Source organism: Emydura macquarii, unplaced genomic scaffold (genome assembly GCF_026122565.2).
Source record: "Emydura macquarii macquarii isolate MOO-44397 ecotype Brisbane River unplaced genomic scaffold, CSIRO-AGI_Emac_v2 contig_1043, whole genome shotgun sequence".
Classification (NCBI taxonomy): Eukaryota; Metazoa; Chordata; order Testudines; family Chelidae; genus Emydura; species Emydura macquarii.
In genome coordinates, this window is record NW_027131180.1 from 5,582,728 (window position 1) to 5,597,675 (window position 14,948).

Genomic DNA, 14,948 nt, shown 5'->3' on the forward strand with positions numbered 1-14,948 from the left:
AAGGGTTGTGAATTGCATGTGATTATTAAAGTCAATCAGTGGAAGATTGGCCTTCATCCCGGTCACCTAGGCTACCGGGGGCATTTTGGGGTGAAAACAAACCCTTATCTTGATATTGGACCTGGTGTCGGAAGTGCATGTTGCTCGTTTTCAAGCACTTCATTCTCACCATGCTATCTAGCAGGTGGTGAGTTTGCACACCTTTAACCATCCTGTCTTACACCAGGACGATGGTTCCAATAACAAATGTATGATCAGTCTTGCTCTCTTCATCCAAGTCCTCTCATTCTCAACTCCCCATAGCTTCTGTTGATACTGGCAGGGTTTCATTCTTTTGCAATAAACTATTACTGTATGAGAAGTTTATTAAACTCCAAAAGAAAATAACTCTAAAGAAACCTTAAAGAAAATAATATAAATCTTTATAGCACACCATGTTTTTAATGTCTTGTCATATATACATCCAAGGGTAAGAAACATAACAGTGGGGAGGGCAAGTGCTAACAAAGTCAATTCATTTAGGGTAGATGAGGCCTATTCAAAACCGTTGATTAGAAAGTGAGAATGTGTGAACAGTGATAATTGCTTCTTGTAATGAGATAACCATTCCAAGTCCCTATTCAGACCCAGTCTGATGGTGTCAAGTTTGCATATGAGTTCCAGCCCTGCAGTTTCTGGCTGAAGTCTCTTTTTGAAGTTTTTTTGTTGAAGTATGGCAACTTTCAAGTCAGCTACAGAGTGTTGATTGTGAGAGTGGAAGACTGAAGTTCTCTCCTACTGGCTTATGGATGTTACCATTTTTTATGTTTGATTTGTGTCCATTTATTCTTTTGCGTAGCGACAGTCCGGTTTGGCCAATGTACATTGCAGAGGGGCATTGCTGGAACATGATGGCATATATTACATTAGTAGATGTGCAGGTGAATGAGCTCCTGATGGTGTGGCTGACCTAGAACATCGCTTCCTCAAAACTCGTCCTCAAGCACCTCTTCTTTACCTACGCTACATTGATGACATTTTCATCATCTGGACACACGGGAAAGAGTCCCTTGAAGAGTTCCACTGGGATTTCAATAATTTTCACCCCACCATCAACCTCAGCCTGGATCAGTCCACACAAGAAATCCTCTTCCTGGACACTACAAAACAAATAAGGGAGGGTCACATTAATACTACCCAATACCGAAAACCAACTGACTGCAATACATTCCTTCGTGCCTCCAGCTTCCACCCTGGACACATTACATGATCCATTGTCTACAGCCAAGCCCTAAGATACAACCGGATTTGCTCCAATCCCTCAGACAGAGACAAACACCAACAGGATCTCCATAAAACATTCTTAAAAGTACAATACCCACCTGGAGAGGTGAAGAAACAAATTGACAGAGCCAGATGGGTATCCAGAAGTCACCTACTACAAGACAGACCCAACAAAGAAAACAACAGAACACCACTGGCCCCACCTACAGCTCCCAGCTAAAATCTCTCCAACACATCATTAAGGGTCTACAACCTATCCTAGAAGATGATCCATCACTCACACAAGCCGTAGGAGGCAGGCCTATCCTTGCTTATAGACAGCCCCCCAATCTGAAGCAAATACTCACCAGCAATCGTAAACCATACAACAAGAACACTAACCCAGGTACCTATCCCTGCAACAAACCCCGTTGCCAACTCTGCCCACACATCGACTCTAGTGACACCATAACAGGTCCTAACCACATCAGCCACACCATCAGGAGCTCATTCACCTGCACATCTACTAATGTAATATATGCCATCATGTGCCAGCAATGCCCCTCTGCCATGTACATTGGCCAAACTGGACTGTCGCTACGCAAAAGAATAAATGGATACAAATCAGACATAAAAAATGGTAACATCCATAAGCTAGTAGGAGAGCTCTTCAATCTCCCAGGACACTCTGTAGCTGACTTGAAAGTTGCCATACTTCAACAAAAAAAACTTCAAAAACAGACTTCAGGGAGAAACTGCAGAGCTGGAACTCATATGCAAACTTGACACAATCAGACTGGGTCTGAATAGGAACTTGGAATGGTTATCTCATTACAAGAAGTAATTGTCACTGTTCACATATTCTCACTTTCTAATCAACGGTTGTGAATAGGCCTCATCTCCCCTAACTGAATTGACTTTGCTAGCACTTGCCCTCCCCATTGCTATGTTTCTACCCTTGGATGTATATATACAGCTCCTATCTGTGATTTCCATTCCATGCATCTGACAATGTGGGTTGCAGCCCACGAAAGTTTATGCCCACAGAAATTTGTCAATTTTTAAGGTGCTACAGGACTCTTGTTTTTGCTGTATATAGACTAACACTACTACTCCTCTGGAACTTTTCATAAAATCATTGTTGATCCTGTTTTACCTTTGTTACTGCTCCTTCTTTTTAAATAAGGATTATTATTTTTAAAACTTTATTGTAATTTATTAAAGGTGAGGTTTAAAAAAAGGAACAGGACCACACAGAGCATAGAAAGCACTGATGAATTATGTGACATTGCTTTGATTTCATTTGTCAAAATCAGTATGGCTGATCTAGCGAGAGTTCTATTTATAAATAAAACAGGGCGTTCCCCTTTGTGACTGTCACTCATATAGTGATAAATGGGTCAGATGCTCCTCTGAGAATCTATAATACAAATGTGAGCAATTATACAGAAGTCAGTGTAAAGTAAGAGCTTGTCTAAACGGTGGAGGAATGTGTTTTATGAAGGTGTAATTTCTAAAATGCACTGGTTTGTTGTGCATTAATTGCTGCATGCAGTCCTTGCTGGTGTGCATTAAACATTCCATAGTTCACTTTAACACAGCCCTGTTTCAAACAGCGCTAAGTTCAAGTGCACCAGCAGGATCTCCACAGACCAATTTTAAGGAAAAAGGGTGTGAAATACATTCTATTTAAGCAAATACTGTTTAGTTGTGTAGTTAGTTGTTGGCTATGAGTGTGTGTTTTTTCTGCGTGCTGCACTGGCTCCAGCCAAATAGCCTGTACAGCCAGTAGCAGCACTTGCAAGCCCTCCCAGCTTGGAATCATCTGCAAACTTTATACTCTCTATGCCATTATCTAAATCATTGATGAAGATATTGAACAGAACCAGAACCAGAACTGATCTCTGCAGGACCCTACTCAATATGCCTTTCCATCCTGACTGTGAATCACTGATAACTACCTTCTGGGAATGGTTTTTTAACCGGTGATGCTCCCACCTTATAGCAGCTCCCTCTCGGTTGTATTCTCTGGGTTTGTTTATGAGAGGGTCATGTGAGACAGTATCTAAATCAAGATATTCCACGTTTACCGCTTCTCCCCTATGCACAAGGCTTGTTACCCTGTCAAAAAAGCTATTAGGTTGTTTTGATATGATCTGTTCCTGACAAATCCATGCTGACTGTTATTTATCACCATATTATCTTCTAGGTGTTTGCTAATTGATTGCTTAATTATTTGCTCCATTATATTTCTGGGTATTGAGTTAAGCTGACTGGTCTGTAATTCTGGTCTGGGTTTTCCTTATTACTCTTTTTATGGTTTGGCAGTATATTTTCCCTTTTCCAGTCCTTTGGAATCTCACCTGTCTTCCATAACTTTGGCTCATAGAACTCTTCAGTCAGCTCCTTGAGTATTGTAGGATGTATTTCATCAGGCCCTGGTGACTTTAAAAGTTGTCTAAGTAATTTTTAAGTTATTCTTTTGCTATTTTAGCCTCTGATTCTACCTGATTTTCAATGGCATTCATAAAGTTAGAAGTCCAATTACTATTAAATTTTTTGGAGAAATACGAAACAAAAAAGTCATTTAGCACTTCTGCCATTTTTACATTTTCTGTAGTTGTTTTTTCCCCTCATTGAGTAATGGGCCTACTCTGTCCTTGATCTTCCTCTTGCTTCTAATATATTTGTAGAATGTTTTATTGTTACCCTTTATGTCTCTAGCTAGTTTAATCTCATTTAGTGCCTTGGCCCCTCTCATTTTGTCCCTACATACTTGTGTTATTTGTTTATATTCATCCTCTGTAATTTGACTTAGTTTCCACTTTTTGTAGGCCTCTTCTTTTGAGTTTCAGATCATTGAAGATCCTCTGGTTAAGCCAGGGCGGTCTCTTGTCATACTTCCTATCTTTCTTATGCAGTAGAATAGTGTGCCCTTGTGCCCTTAATAACATCTCTTTGAAAAACTGCCAACTCTCTTGAACTGTTTTTTCCCTTAGACTTGCTTCCCATGGTATCTTACCTACCAATTCCCTGAGTTTGCTAAAGTCTGCCTTCTTGAAATCCATTGTCTTTATTGTGCTGTTTTCCCTCCTACCATTCCTTAGAATCAGGAACTCCATCATTTCATAAAGACTTCCACCTAAGCTGCCTTCCACTTTCAAATTCTCATCTAGTTCCTCCCTTTTTGTCAAAATCAAATTTAGAACAGCCTTTCCCCAGTAGCTTTCTCCACCTTCTGAAATTAAAAATTGTTCCTAATACATTCCAAGAATTTGTTGGATAATTTGTGCCCTGCTGTGTTATTTTCCCAACTGATGTCTGGGTAGTTGAAGTCCCCCATCACTACCAACTCCTGTGTTTTGTATGATTTTGTTAGTTATTTATAAAAAGCCTCATCCACCACGTCTTCTTGGTTAAATGGTCTATAGTAGACACCCACCTTGTTTTTTAACCCCTTTTATCCTTACCCAGAGACTTTCAACAAGTCTGTCTCCTATTTTGATCTCAACCTCAGTACAAGTATATACTTTTTTTTTTATATATAAGGCAAAACCTTTCCCTTTTTCCCTGCCTGTCCTTCCTGACCAGGCTGTACCCGTCTATACCAATATTCCAGTCATGTGTGTTATCCCATCACATTTCTATTATATCATAGTTGCATTCATTAACTAATGTTTCTAGTTCTTCCTGCTTAGTCTCCATACTTCTTGCATTAGAATATAGACATCTAAGATATTGATTTGATTTCCTCCTTATATTTTCTACTATCTCTCCCTTAACCCTACTATAATGGCCCATGCTCAACCCAGATTCCAACCCTTTTCCCAGGTCTCCATGTTTTTGACTTACCTGTGGGCTTTTGTCTATATATTTTATACCCTGGCATTACTATGTCCCATTTATTATCATCATTTCACCAAGTTTCAGTGATGCTTATTATATCAATATCCTCATTTAATACCAGGCACTTAAATTTATCCATCTTAATATATAGACTTCTAGCATTTGTGTACAAGCACTTATGAAATTTGTCAATATTCAGTTGTCTGCCTTCATGTGATGTAATTGAAGGAGAATCTTCTTCCTTTGACTGAAAAGTTCCAGAGGTAGCCGTGTTAGTCTGTATATAGCAAAAACAACGAGAGTTATGTAGCACCTTAAAGACTAACACATTTCTGTGGGCATAAGCTTTCGTGGGTTGCATCTGACAAAGTGGGTTGCAGCCCACAAAAGCTTATGCCCGCAGAAATGTGTTGGTCTTTAAGGTGCTACAGGACTCTCATTGTTCTTTCTTTGACTGTTTCTCTTCAGTTCCTTCATGTACTTTATTAATTTCCATTATCTCATCTTTACTAGGATATACAGGATATACTTTAATGAATTGTCTCTTTAAGGTATGTGTCTGTTCGAACCATGTGCTCCTCTGCATCTGTCGGGTTTCCACCAGCTCTTAGCTTACAAAACTTCTCTAAGACTTTTTAAATTTTACAGGACAGCAAACTGTTTCTTTTTTATCCCATTTCTGCTGGTGGTCCAAATGTGTTCCTTTTCTTCAAGATGCTGGCACGGACCAAACAGGTGGTGACCCATACATCTTCCAAAGATTCAAAATGGCCAACCAAAATGAGAGTTGTCCATTATACAAATCAAAGTCTCTTGAAAGAACTGTTGTTCTCCAGCAGATATAGAACAGATATGGAACAGATATAGAAATCTTTCATTTCTGTTCTTCTTCCTTTAACAACAATGGTAGAACATTATTACGTATGGCTTTACATTACTGATCAATTACATTTCTGATTATTCCACTTGTGATCAAGCATCTTTCAGTACAGGTGTATTTCACTAACTTTACAGTATGAGCATACTTGATTGCATATATTAGCCTTACTTCTTAACTTTATCAATGAAGTGAAAGAAAGCAATATGAACAGAGTCCCCCTTTTCCCCCCTAACAGGATTGTCCATGAGGTAAACTCTTTCTTTAATGTTTGCAATATTTTACCAAAAGCTGTATCACTTATAGTTGACTTCCCTTTTACACATATAACTTCATTTAATTACAATATTTTATTCAAATCTGCACCTTATTTTTCACTCCTGTATCTAGCAATATGATATTTGATACATATTTATTCATTCATTCATTAACAGACAGGGGATAAAAGGAAATCTGTTCAGCTGCACCAACAGTACACATTTGTGAAAGTCTGCAGAAATACTGAGTTTCCTCAGATTATTTGGAAAGTCTGAAAAAAATTGTTTCACCTTGAGTTTTATTCTCTCAGACCCTGTCCTATCTTTTCTAAAAGGCGTTGAAGCCTGGACAATTCTTAAATAGTAATAATTCATAATTTTGGCTACTTTAGTTACCGCACAATTAACGCACAAAACATCATTATGTTTAGAAATCACAGCCTGTAGGGTGCATTACCCAGCTGTGTAGGCAACCCCTTTTGCAGCTTTAGACTCCAGTAACTAAATGCAGAATCTGGCCTATTTTATAAGAAGCACAGAAAGGTTGCCTGACACTTTCCATCATAAGACCCTATTTTCAATTGCTTATAACTTTGCCAGATTTTAACCATTCAGGCTCATTATGGCCTCAGGCTGATTATGTTTGATATGTTATGATATGTTTACTTGTTAGAGGTTTTTGTGTTTCTAAAAGTCACGCACGATTTGAATGTGTTTCTAAATGTGTCCTGTTCAGGATGTACTTTCCAGATAGAAAGTATTTTATTACCATTGTTCATTATTTGTCTTACTTGAATGAACTGAGTTTTATGGTATGTAGTCTGATCTGAGGTGGTCAGTATTAAAATATGTAGTACATTTCCACAATAAAATTGGTGAGAGAAAACGGGAATTCGTTATCATTGTCTGAGAGTTATCTTTGGTATATCATGGGATAATGGTACATATCATTTTCTCAGGTTCTTAGGTAGCTGAATTCACATTTACCAGCAGAAAAGGCAATATGTCTTGAAATGTACCTGTATAATATTACTGGATACTACAACAACCAGTAACATTTTCTAACTATCAGAATTCTAGGTATAAATGTGAGTCAGTGGCATTTCCTTGGGTAATAAACACCATGCATAACATTTCAAACATGCCTAAATCATTCAACTATCTACTTCCCATGGATTTATAATGGGACTCATTCACCTAAGAGACAGATTGTTAAAGGCACCTAACTCCTATTGATTTCAAGAAGTGAATAAAGCCCAGATTTTTAAAGGAACATTTTCAAAAGTGATTTAGACATTCAGAAGACCAAGTCCCATTGGCTTTCAATGAGACCTACACTCTTAAGCCAGTTAGGCCTAGCAACATTGATTGGAGTACCAGTTGAATACCTTTGAAAATTTGAGCCTTAGATACTTTTTTAAATTTAGACTTCCAAGTGACCGAGGCATGTTTGAAAATGTTCCCCTATTCTAACGAGCAGATATTGGAAGATCAGTTCTGAAATTTCCATATTTTGAGACATTTACAATCTCCCTCAAGCATTTTGTCCCAGCAAGAAACCTTTGCCTACCTAGGCAGTAAAGGACACTGAGAGATTAGGACATGTGGGAGATAGGCTACATTGGGCTCTGCTAAAAACTTAGCAAACATTAATACATGTTAGAAACTATTAGATAGATTTCACCAATCTAGAAAATATTTTAAAAAGACTATATATATATACAGATACACATAGACACATACAGACATTTTCTTTTCCTGACAGTAGGCCAAAAATAACTGAATGAAACTCCTCAGAACACACACACAATGTTGTGAGGGGTTTCAGTTATGATGAATAAATATATATTTTTGTTCTCTTCAGTTACTAAGAACTGAAGAAACTGAAATTTCCCCCTGAAACTTTCTGATGAAAGCAAAAAAAGAAAAGTAAACAAAAAAAGAAAAGAAAAAAAAGTCATTTTAAATTTAATTAAACATGGAAACTTTCAGGTCTTAAAACAGAATTTACTGAAAAGTATGACATGAAAGAATGGTGTTGGTTGAGATGGGAGTTGTTATTGAAAGTCCCAACATAGCCTTAACTGTACCAGACAACCACTACAATAATAGTAATGTTTCAGAGGGGTAGCCGTGTTAGTCTGTATACAGCACAACAGAACTCTCATTGTTTTTGCAATAATAGTAATGATGACTTACTTCATATAGTATTTGTCATCCTGACGTATCTCAAAGCAGATTACAAATTTAAGCATCACCTATATATATGGACCCTGTGTCCCTGTGGATGTATTTGGAAATCTGCTATAGCTCTGTGTGACACAGGTATACACCCACTCAAGACAGATACAGGATCAAGATCCTAGGCATCACTTCATCATGGAGTAACCCTATCCAATGGAAACTGCAAAGGGAATTTGGATAGGCAGCATATGATTAAGTAAATTGGGCTGGACGCTGCTATAAAACTATTACTTCTGCAAGAAGAGTGCCATGAATGAAACACCAAATGATAAATGATGAGGACCTTGATTTATCTGTCATCTCTAAGATTTTTTGTTGGTGGTGTTCTGGTGATAGAATTTCTGCTGAACTTGTTGGGAAGAATGTGTTTGGGGAAGCTATTATGAGATAAGAAAATATATCACTTTAGGAATAGGAAAGTGGATTATATACTTGCATCTTTCCAAAAGTTGCCAGTCTCATCTTAATTATGACCAGAGGAAGAATAGCTATCATATATTGTTACCTTGTTTGCCTACAAATTCCTCAGCAAAAACAATTAGCATCTGATGAGAGAGAATATAAATTACTTGTAAAATAACTCTCAGTAAAAGAAATAGTAACTTTATTTCTTTTATTTATATAGCAAATGAGAGAGACTATTAACAAAGTTCCTTAGTGGAAAAACACTATAGGTATGAATTTTATCAATGTTTACATGCTGTGCAATTGTACTGTAGTCAATAGGATTCCATGGGTTGTAAATCAGCTCAGAACGTATCCCAAAGACTTTGATTAAAAAAAAAAGAATAGTAGTAGAAAGTAATCTTGAGGCATAAAAAATAGTTCTGTGATACACTGTGATTTGTGTTTTCTGCTTCTTTGATATATACAGCATTGTAGTGTGGTAATTCTGTGCAAGCCCTTTCTGCTTTACATATCTTCAGTTGAATGAAATAAAAATTATAAAAATGCTTGTGTATGCAAGAGACAGAGCATGCTCTTCACTGTACAATTAACACTACAGTAGAAATGTGTACACTTAACAGAATATGCATGCTGGGGCTGACCTTGCAATGCTTACTCATGTGAGGAATCCCTACACACAGAAATACCACCATTCCTAGGTACAATGTGATAATTCTTCTGCCTTAAGTCTCAAAGATCCAGGCTGATTGTATTCTACTCCATGGCAAAAGGCCAGCTTCAGCTTCATATGAAAGAAACATCAATTGAACTATGTTCCCATTGTGAATATATATTTTGAAAGCTGACAAAAACAACTTAAGAAGCAGAGAGCCAATTATAAATTGGCAAACTATTTCCATACAGATGCTAGCCAAATCGACTTTTTCATACCTATAACTTCATTATGTTTTGGAACTTTGATGTGAACTTTTGTTTGCAATTTGTTCTTATGAAAGAACTGGCTAATTAACTGGAATTATAAGATTTCTTGCTGATACTGCAAGAAAGAAGAGAGAAAACTTGTGAGCATCATTAATACTAGCCGTAACAATGTCCTTCTTTGTTGGGGATAGTATTGATGTCATATTTGGCCTTCAACCAACTAGCACTGTTCTGCAACACTGCTGCATCTCAGTACATGCTTTACAGGGGTCCCCCTTTCAAAACTCTACATGACTATTTGCAAAGCTGCAGTGCCAAAGCAGCATTTTTCAACCTGCTAAGAGATTAACACCTGCTAGCATTTCTCCCCCCCCCCACTGTTATAGATTATTTTTACTGCACATCCATAATAGCTTTATCAAGATATTAATTTTGAATAAAACTGAAAATGTACTTTGTAATATAAATATTAATTGTCACCCAATGAATTGAATAGGCTTTACCATTCAATGATAAAAATGTCATGAATTATAGGTCAACAGTGGCTATTGGCTAATTACATACTTGTTAGTTCCTTTGATGTTTGCTTCACAAAGTGAAGTTTTCATTCAGAGGAAACTGCTCATTTTAAAGAAGCAATAAACTGTATTTTTTGCACATTTTCAAGTCTTTTAAATACCCACCTAGATTATCATTATGGTCATCTTCAGTGGATTTGAGAAGATTATTAAATGAGCAAGATTTTGGAATAATAATGATAGATCGAGAAAGAATGTGTATCGTGATCGAGGTAGGTATGTGTGTGTGCACCAGGTATATATGTGTTTGGGGGGGGGGGGGGATTATATTTTACATATAAGTGTATGTGCAGTTCATATCCAGTGGTTTAGCAAATAGTGGGGTAGAATTTTGAAGAGGAGACCCCTCTAAAACATGTGCTGAGATACAGCATATATATAATCCACTTCCTTCACTTTGAGAAAAAAGGGAGCACAACAAACTGAGATGGAAACTAGCTAGTGGCCATGTTAGAGAGCAGAGTTGTGGCATGTTTCCCACTGATCTGACAGAAAAAACTCTCCCCAGCTCCATGCCTAGGGGATTTCCCCACAGATGATGTTTGTCAGCATTATCTTCCAATATATTCCCCCTCTACATGTTGAACAACTGTCTCTGGCAATGGTAGGATTCCTGGCAGCAGCTGGCAAAGGGGGATATTAGACAGAGATGTACTGCAGATGGAGAAGAATGTGGTTGCACCTGGCCTTCACACAAACACCCTTACTCCCCAGGACATCCTAAGATCTACAGGCTTTCTCTGTAGATCTTGGGAACTCTCCAGGCTTGGTAGATCTTGGTAGACCTTGCCTGTTGCAGGGAACAAACACAGTGGGATGATCAGTTTCCTGGGTCCTACATTTAGTTTCCTCTTGTAGGAGGCAATAAGGTTGTTGAATCTACCCACTCTTCCACAGCAAGCAGCCTGTAGTTACCTGTCTTACTGGAATATAACTGTTTTAGTAATAAGATACTAGTATCTTTTCAATCCATACTAGAATTATGCTATATATGGAAGGCCAGATCCTCAGGGGGTGTACTTTATTGCAGCTCCTTGGAAGACAGTGGAACTATGCCAATTCACACCAGCTGAGTGTCTGGCATAAAGTATTTGTTAAGTTAAGGTGTCTCCCTGTATTGGACAGACATTCACTACTATATATTCTGGGTACTTATCTGCTGTTGCATGTTAGCTTTTTATTTCATTTATATATTAGCATAGTTACTTATTGAAGTAGAATATGGCATGAATTAGAGTGGGGGCATTTTACTTGTGTTCTTTTTCCTCTGGAAGGACTTTTCTTAGCTCTGATCATGGTAATCTTTGACTCATGTTACCCAGGAAACCACAGAACCTTTTATATTGTATCAGTTCATTTTTCTCACTTCTCATAGATTCCCTCCTTGTTAGTCTGTTTTGTTTGTGTGGATACTGTACTGTTGCATTCTGTTAATTCACCACTAACACACTTCTCTTTTTCTTTATTTCAATGTCAAACATTAAAGCAGTTTGCAACACACTGTGCCTGATTCTGCTCTCAGACACTGATACAAATCAGGAGTGACCCTCAGTGAAATGGGTGGAATTGCCATGGTGTAAAGAGATGAAAACCCATTTGTCAGGCTAGTTAATTTTTCCACGTAGAAAATTAACTTACAGATTTCTGGGACTGACACAGTCCATGTGAATGAAGTTGTATTGTTCTGTTCCCTATAATTCAGAAATGTGTGAAACTGGGCATTAATAACATAACCTTCCAGATCTGACATTTAAATGAGAAGCTTCTAGCTCCTTATTTCCCTCATGCATCATGAGAATTTATCATGCATCAGAAAACGTACTGTAATGTAAGAAAGGAACACGGCAGTACAACATACTGAACTAGATTGTTTGTATGGGCTGGTTCAGACTGACCCTGCGATTTGGTGGCAGTTGACGGGAATTACGCAAACTACGCAGAGTAACTGACGTTGACTGCTCAGCTTCCCTTCTGCATGCTGTTCACACTGCGCTGAGCTACTGCTACGCTACTTGAGGGGGTGGACTTACTCAGTCGACTTCCTGATCGATTGAGTGGGTCTCACTGACCGCTCAATCGATCCCTGAAAGATCGATCTGGCGGCGGCGATTTTTCCGCTGTCAGTGTAAACGTAGCCTATATATTGGGTTCCATGCATTTAGATTCATTTATTGTTTAGTAAGTATAGCTCCTGCGTTGTATTTAAAAAAAATCATTTAGTACAGGTTCTTCTAGCTCATCTGCACTACGATGAATTTTTTTTTTTTTGCAAACCTCTGAGTAGCAGCATTGCTCAAGCAATCTTTGCATGCTGTTTATTGCTGCCAAACACTGCAGCACCAAAATATTATTCTTACCATTTAACCTGATGTGATGCTGTTTTGTGCCATATTGAGCTGAGCTATTGCTCTGTGTAGCTGTAGTAAGTCTCATAGGTTTTTAAAACTAATGTGAGATGATTCTTTCTTTCATTGCTTCTTTGTCACTTTTAAAGGAGGAAGAGGTTTGTGTTAATGACATCTTAAATGATGTGGGGGAACAGCCCTGTTCTCATAAGCTTGGAGAACTCTTTGGGACCACAAAAAGTCCTGATGTGCTCCCCAGGCAGACTTTTGTTCAGGCTCTTTCAGCTTTGGTATTTATCCTTGCAAACTCAGAGGTGTAAGGGTGATACCATTTACAAAAAGAGTGTTCAGATTAGCGGTATAAAAGGTTGGGTCTGTGAAGGTAGTGAAGAATTGGCTTTTTAAAAATCAAACTTTATGAATCTCATTGCTCTTAAGCAATTGAAAATATTAAACTTCCCAAAGTAAACTGAAGTATGCCTCAGGGAAATGGGTTTGAGAAGCAGAGGTCCTCAACCTTTCTTCTGAGTAGGATCCCCAAATTTGCCAGCTCTTTCTTGCCAAGACCCCCCATTGTCATATCCCACAATTCTTTACAGAAGCAGTGTTGGATGTGGGGTTGTAGCAAGAACCGAGGGCTGGTTTAGGATGAATGGGCATACAGGGGGTACCATTCAGGGTGTGCTGGTTAAAAGAACAAGTGAAGGTGCAAGTTGTAAGGGATGGGTTAAAGTGTGTTTGACAGGAGCTGAGACAGTAGTAGAACTGCATGGAAGGAGCTAATATGAGTGAAGGTGCTACTGTGGGGATGCATCTCTCACCTGTCTCCTGTGCACACCCCCACTGAAATTGGCTTCTTGTGAAAGTGCCTCTTCAAGCTGTAGTTTCAGACAGCTTCCCCACCATGTTCAACTCATAGTGCTCCTGGAATTAAGTGTGCTGTAGAAAGAGAGGGATGATGCTGTGGCAGGAGGCTAAACTGGGTGTTGGCATGGACAGACTGGCAGAAGAGGAAAGAGGGAGAGAAAGAGCTTCTTTTTCCCTGACATCACTCCCACTGTGTCTTGGCACCTCTAGGATTCGTAGCATATTTTTGGTTTGATTGCAAGACAACCTGTGAATCTGTGATCACTTCTGGCTTGGGCCCCAAGCTACAAAGAGGTATTTGGTGCCTGTCGCAGGGTACCTACACTCCATCACCCCTTGGGGTGGGGTAGCTCTGAGCCCACGGTCAAGCTTGTTGGACTGTCCTAGCCCTCAGGGCTGCATGGCCTAGCAGCCAAAGTCAATAGAGCAGCCCCCACCTTTGGGGCAGCATGGCCTAGTGGCCAGAGTCAATAGAGCAGATCTTGAGTTCAGGGCAGTGCAGCCTATTAGCCGGAGTCAATATGGTCATCACTCAGGGGAAGATGACAGCCAGGGTAGGAGGGTCCAGACTCTCCCTAACCCATGGTGTCTCAAGCCAAGACTTTGCCAGTGAGTGCTACTGAGTCAGCGAGGATCCTGCCGCAACACACTGACTTCTTCCATGACCTCTGCTAACCTGCGCCCAGGTCACTTCCTACACTGTCTCCTGAAGCGTCAGTCCATTTGTCATCAGGGGTCTCTGGGTTCCTCAGTGAGGATGGTTCTCTAGGGCTTGGACTCTGACTCTGCTCAGACTGCTGGGGTGCCTGCCTGGTTTTCAGTATTTCTGGTATCCCTGGTCTGGAGCTGTAGTAACTGCTGGGCTGGACCCTCCACCACACATTTTTTCTCCTGAGTGTCTAACCTAGAATGAACTGGGCTGCTTCCTTGTATACTGAAGCAGCAGTTGGAGCATGCCCAGCATGGTTGGAGGAGCAGGACTTCCTCCCCTGAGAGTGTGGGATTAACCCCTTTCTGACCAGCATGGGGTATGTATACCCCATCACAGTGCCTCAAAATTTGATGGAACAGAACAGAGAAGAATCTTAAGAGTATCAATTTTGTAGAACTGGAAAAGTCTGTTAAAATATGTAAATTATTTGAAGAAGGTAGCAATGAAATATAATTTTCCTTCATTATACATATTAGAAATTTCCAGACATATGCCTTACACATTCATGTGATACAAGGCACATCCAAAACTTGGAGTGAGGGGAAAGGTGAAGGAAGGGTAGCTGAAATATTTGAATCTGTTTTCATGCCTGTTCCTTCAGCAATAAATAGCTGGCATGCAGGTAGGGAAATGCTCACCTATCTATGATTC